Raw genomic sequence first — 6,000 nt, 5'->3', positions numbered from 1 at the left:
TGGTATCTGTAAGTTCCTGCACTAGAGGGCCAGGTGCCCATGGAAGGCTCCTTGGAGTTGGCCTGTTTGGAGTTGGCCTGTGCCGTAGGTGTGGACCTTAGGACATCTGGCTGGCTGGGAGGCACTGGTGGTCCCAGGGCCAAGAGAACAGAGTTAATCCTTAGAGAAGAGAAAGCTGGTTAATGTGTTGGTCAGAGACCTTTATGGCCCATATTTCTAGTGGAGTAGCTCTGGTTACCTGGCCTGGTGTGCCTGTAATGCTATCTACCACTGCCTTAATGGCAAATCTGAGCCGTAGATTTTAAGGTTGGAAGGGAACACCGTGAGGCCAAGTCCGACTCTCTCATTTTACGGAGGAGGAATGGAAAGGCTAAGTGATCTGCTCAGGGTCAGACAGCTAAGTCATCATCTGAGGCAAGATCTGAACTCAGGTCTTCCTGCCTCTAAGACCAGTGATCTATCTACCATGCCTGCCTTGCTGCCTCACTTTGTTTGGAGGATAGGTCTGAAAGCACCACAATAGCAGGTATTGATTAATAATTGAAGAGAAGAGTTGTGATTTGTATAATTGGGCTCCGAGGTAGGATGAAATAGGTATCTCTATAGAAACCCTTTAACAGAAACCTCCCAGAAAGAATACACACACACATATCGTGGGTGGGAGAGAAATTCTTATGTTATCAAACAAATGAAAAAAAATTTGAAGAGACAAGGAAGATGCATTTAATTTTATAAAAATAAAAACCAATATGACAAGATGATAGGCAAAGTAACTTCTTAGATTTCAAGATGAAGAGATAAAAGCTGAGTATAGCCTGATGTACACACTCTAAATGTAGGGAAGTCCACTTGCAAAGCATCCAGAAAATCCACAAGGAAAATTAGACTAAAAGGGATTGGAAGTTCTTACAGCAATGAAAATCTGAAGACATAAACCATTCCAATGAAGGAGAAAAAAAGAAAAGTTGACTAAAGAAAAATGTAGATACATAAGGAAAGTACTGATTAACTTTGATTTCATAATAAGTATAAAAGATGAAAGCAAGTTCAGGGAACTGAGGATGAATACAAAATAGGAACACAGTCCTTTAACAGCAAAGTCAGAAAGGCTAAAAGAAAATGGTTTTAGAGAAAAATAAACAAATGAACAAATAACAAAAGAATTCTGATACAATAAAAATATTATAGACTGTAATGTCACATGAAAAATATTTTCAAGCAGCATTAGAGTAAGCATCAGAAAACAGAATTTTAAACCCAAAAGTGGATAAAAATACCAATAGAATCAAAGGAAAAAACAAAATCAGCCAAAAAACTACACACATAAGATGAAATAAAATGAGTGACAAATCTTAGGATAAGATGTTAACAAAACAAAAATTTGGAAATATTATTGGAAAATATAAGCTAATAACACTCAATGAAAAATATAATTTTTGATGGAGGAGAGAATAGAAAAAAAGTAAGAAGAAAAATGAGGCCATAAAATAACTCTACTGAAAGATTATTTGAATTTTAGCAAGTGAAAACTACAAATTTGTAGGAACAAAGAGAGAACACTTAAGAATTATCAATCCTCTCACAAATGTGAGAAAAGAATCTGACCACTGTATTTAAAGGAATATATAAAAATTTCCCAAAAACATAAAAAAAAAATGAGGCACATAGTATAAGTTGACAGGATTCACAAACTGCCAATAAGGATAAGTACCAAATTCAACACATAAGGGCATATTATTTTCAAGTTTTAAGCTACAAAGTTCCAGCTTTCTCTCAGGAATCAGATGTTAGACAAGTTACTTAACCTCACTGGGCCTCAGCCTCCTCATCTTTAAAATGAGGGGGATGGATGAGATGACTTTTAAGGTAGATGCCTTTCAGCTCAAGATTGATGATATATTCCCCCTTCAGAACTGCCTATTTGGGGCAGAGCCCTTTGGTTCCTACATCCTCCTCATTTTTTATCTGGCTGCCACAGGAAGCTTGATATTGGGAAAATCTCATCATCCTCATGGATCCAACAGCCTCAGTACTTTACATCAGCACCACCTTCTGTCCCTCTGGAGGGTGGAGCCATGAATTCCCACAATTCCATTTTCGGAGGGAGTTCAGCTCAGAATATCTCCTAATGTCTTACCTGGATTCACTGCTTTGACATGTAGCTGACTTCCACCATGCCCTCTAGTCTAGTACCTTTTCCATTCCCTCACCAGAAATCCCCACCTCCTACCCTTCTAGCTTCTTTTTGTGTTGTCTTCCCTCATTTGACTGTAAGCTCCTTGAGGAGGAGAGACTGTCTTTCTTTTGTAGTATTTGTATTCCCAGGGCTTACCATAGTTCCGGCAAACAGTAAGTGTTTAATAAATGTTTATTAAATGGCTGATAGCTTTATTGTGTTTACCAATATGCAGAAACCGAGTTTGAAGTAGATGAAATCCAACAACTTCACCTCAAAAAATTATTAGTGATCTCTTGCTTTATTTACAATCACTTCATACTATTGCTTCTGTCTTGTCCCCTCATTTAAAAATTCTGCTTTGGAACACTCCAAATGATCTCTGTACTATTACTTGAACCCATATTTTCCCTCCAAAATAATTTCATTTGGCACAAGCTAACATTGCTTTGGCTCCAGTGTCCAAGCAACAACTTCCCATTCACTTTTTTAAACCAAATTTTTATTGATCTTTTATTTTTCATATCAATTAAATTTGTGCCTGTATCCCCTCCTAGAGAGCCCTATAACAAAAAAAGAAAAATTTTAATTAAAGAGGAAAAGAGGAAAAACCAATTAACACAATGAAAAAAATCTGACATCTTAACAATGTTTCAAACCAGTGGTCTTCTCATTCACGTTTATAAGAATTTCCAGAAGTATTGTCAATATATATAATAAACCTCTATGGTTGTTGTCCTTTACCAGCTTTTTAACTTTTATGCTTATGTGACTATAAGAAATCCCCACGTATGAAGCATTAAAATGAACCTTGTGTAATTTGTTTTATATGGCTCTAAATTCTTAACCCTGGAAAGAGGCTGAGATTTGCATTCAGGGGCTCAAAAACAGTTGTAGATTATCAGATCTGCTCTCAAAGTAACCCCTTTACTCAAAAGTTGGAACCACTAGGTCTTTCTTAAAAGTAGCACTGAAAACTGCTTGTTGTGACTTTCTTTTCTCTTCTTTCATATTAATTTTTCAGTTGTTTAAAATAATAATATTGAGGGAATCGATTTCCTCGTCTCTGAAAAAAGCAAAGAGTAGTTTAATGATCCCTCTTTCCCCTTTCTAAGACAATAACTAAGAAGAAGAGGCTGTTTTCATTCTGAAAATATGAGTTCATAGCTTCATAAACATGATGAGATGTTAGAAGTCATCTAGAGACAAACACTCCTCTCCCCCCCCCCAATTTTATAGACAGTGAAGTTCAGAGAGATCAGAGACCCATAGGACAATAGATTCTGGGTTGAAAGGGACCTAACAGATCCAAACCCCTTCATTTTACATTTGAGGAAACCAAGGCCCAGATATATCAAGTGATTTATCTGGGATCACACAGCTAGTAAGTATCAGAGGTAGAATTCAAATCCAGGTCTTCCTAACTCTAAGGCAAATGCTTTGTGCTCAGGGGTGTCAAATATGTAGCAAGAATCAGATTAAAATGGGAAATATTTAACAAAATAAAACAAACATACAATACAACATAGGTAATGTTAATAAATTAATGTGCTGCTGACAGGGATCCTTATATATAGTTTAGTGGCTCCCAATTTCTTTTTGCATTTGATACCATTGCATCCCACCACACCTTTTTCACACATCAAATGGCTTGTCTAAGCTTACCAGGTATTAAGCCCTAAAGTCAAATCTGAAACCAGCTCCTCTGAATCCAAATCTGCCATTTCCTTCATCGTGCCACACGGCCTTAATAAGAACACAAGAATATTTGTCCAAATACATATATGCATAACCTAGCTTTTACCATTTGAGAATGATGCTACTTAGATATACACAGATACACATAGATATGTACATATGTAATTTCACTTTTGATTAAGAGGTTACTTTTTCGTTTTCTCATGTTTGCTGAACAATAAGAATGAGCCATGTTGGGGTGTCTAGGTGGCTCAATGAATAGAACACAGGAGGACCTGAGTTCAAATCTGGCCTCAGACACTTAACACTTACTAACCATGTGACCTTGGGCAAGTCACTTAACCCCAATTGCCCTGCCTTCCTCCCTTCAAAAATAAAAAAGCAAAAAAAAAAAAAAGAAGAATGAGCCATGTCCCTAATGAGAAAAACTAAACTAAAAATGCTTAAGCCTGATTTGTCTTGTTAAAGAGATTTTTCTGTGCTTTTTGTGAAAATAGTGTAAGTCCAAAGCACAAAGAAGGCAAAATGATGATTCCTCTTGCTTAGAAAAATTATTTTATGAAAGTGACCCCAGTTGGAAAGCCCATTGGTATGGGGAGATGAACGTCCTGACCTGCACGAGGGCTAGGATGGAGTTGGTTATACCAGTGGCCTTTGGGAATGGAATTACACTAAAAGTTCCTAAAAGTAGATAGTAGAGAATGTATCAATGTCAGATGTATTTTTTGTTTCCTGCCCTTTTACAAATACTTTGTTTTGTATTATTTTAGACAGAAAACCTTTGTGTTAGGAGAGAGATAACAGGTAAGTATTTTGTTAAATTGTGGTTTTTATTAAAAATTCCATCATGGTTCCCTTTCCAACACTGATCTTGATTTCTTAAGCTTGATCTGTCTGGTCATTGCCGGTTCCCATTATTTGACAAACAATGAGATCATAGATAAATTAACCCTCTAAAAGGTTCTGCAAATAGGAAGATATTCACGGATCCAGGTCCAAAGATTACTAAGTTAAATTTTAAGTCTGGCTTCTGATTCCATGATCCCCATGTGACGTAGATCTTGAGAATAGGGAAAACTAAAGGAAACCTCAAATTCCCTACAAGGAAGAAAGATAAGTTTCTGTACAAACACGAAAAACATCTCTTTGCCTTTGGGTTACTATGAACTTTGCACTTACAAGGTAGGATCAGCAGTGGGCTCAAAGCCAGAGGTCCCTCGCCCCACTCTCTATAGGTTCAGAGGGACATGCCCTGCACAGGAAGCAAGCTGGGATACCTCAGAAGCTGAATTCTTGCCTATGCAAGACCAAAGACCAGTCAAATGCAGCCCATAATTTCATTTCAATAAATTTGGCTTCAAACACACACACACACACACACAAATTTTGCATATGAGTTATCTTTAATTTTTTGGTGTGGCTACTGACTTAGCAGGGAATGTTAATAGCAATTCTCTCCAAATGAGTGCCTTTGAGGAGTAAGGAAGCAGCTAAGTAGCTCAGTGTACTGGGTCTGGAGTCAGGAAGACCTGAATTCAAATCCAACCTCAAACACTTACTACCTATGTGACCCTGGGCAAGTTAACCTCCATTTGCCTTAATCCATTGGAGAAGGAAATAGCAAACCACTCCAGTATCCTTGCCACAAAAACCCCAACAGCATTGGTGTGCTATGGCCCATAAGGTACTGAAGAGTCAGACATAATTGAACAGTAGGAAAGACCAAGAAGTCTCCTGAGCCCCTTTCCTGTTAGAGCTCCTCCAAGAAGGACTCAACCTGATGTTTGAACTTAGTACATGCCATAGGATGGGTCACTGCTGGCACCTCAGTGATTTGAAGAAAGAAATTGTTTCCTGGGGCTGTCAAGGAGGGAGCTATATTACCTGTGGCTCAGGACAGGGTATGGAGTTGAAATACCTAAATCTTTCAGTAAATGGTACCATTCAAATGTCTCCCTGTTCCTGCCATGTTACTTTGCCTTCCATGACTATAGTAAATATCCCAGTTCTTAGAAATTATCTTATCTGCATGCTCATACCTCTGGCCACCAGGTCCTGTCCCAGGGCAGACACTGTCTCCCTCCCTCAGTCCTCTTTGACCAGAAGTAGATTTTTGATAGTTTTTT

At 37.9% G+C, this 6,000-nt stretch overlaps 1 protein-coding gene across 1 annotated transcript in view; it reads right to left on the bottom strand.

The window, feature by feature from the left end:
* The window catches only part of GRID2IP (Grid2 interacting protein), a 152,159-nt gene that overhangs the window by 54,057 nt on the left and 92,102 nt on the right, over positions 1-6,000 (bottom strand). The window lies entirely within an intron of this gene.

This window comes from Petaurus breviceps, unplaced genomic scaffold, assembly GCF_028583685.1.
Source record: "Petaurus breviceps papuanus isolate PSGF00001 unplaced genomic scaffold, PetGlider_PUasm1.0 138, whole genome shotgun sequence".
Classification (NCBI taxonomy): Eukaryota; Metazoa; Chordata; class Mammalia; order Diprotodontia; family Petauridae; genus Petaurus; species Petaurus breviceps.
The sequence above is the reverse complement of the archived record's forward strand: the minus strand, read 5'-3'. Positions and strand labels throughout refer to the sequence as shown.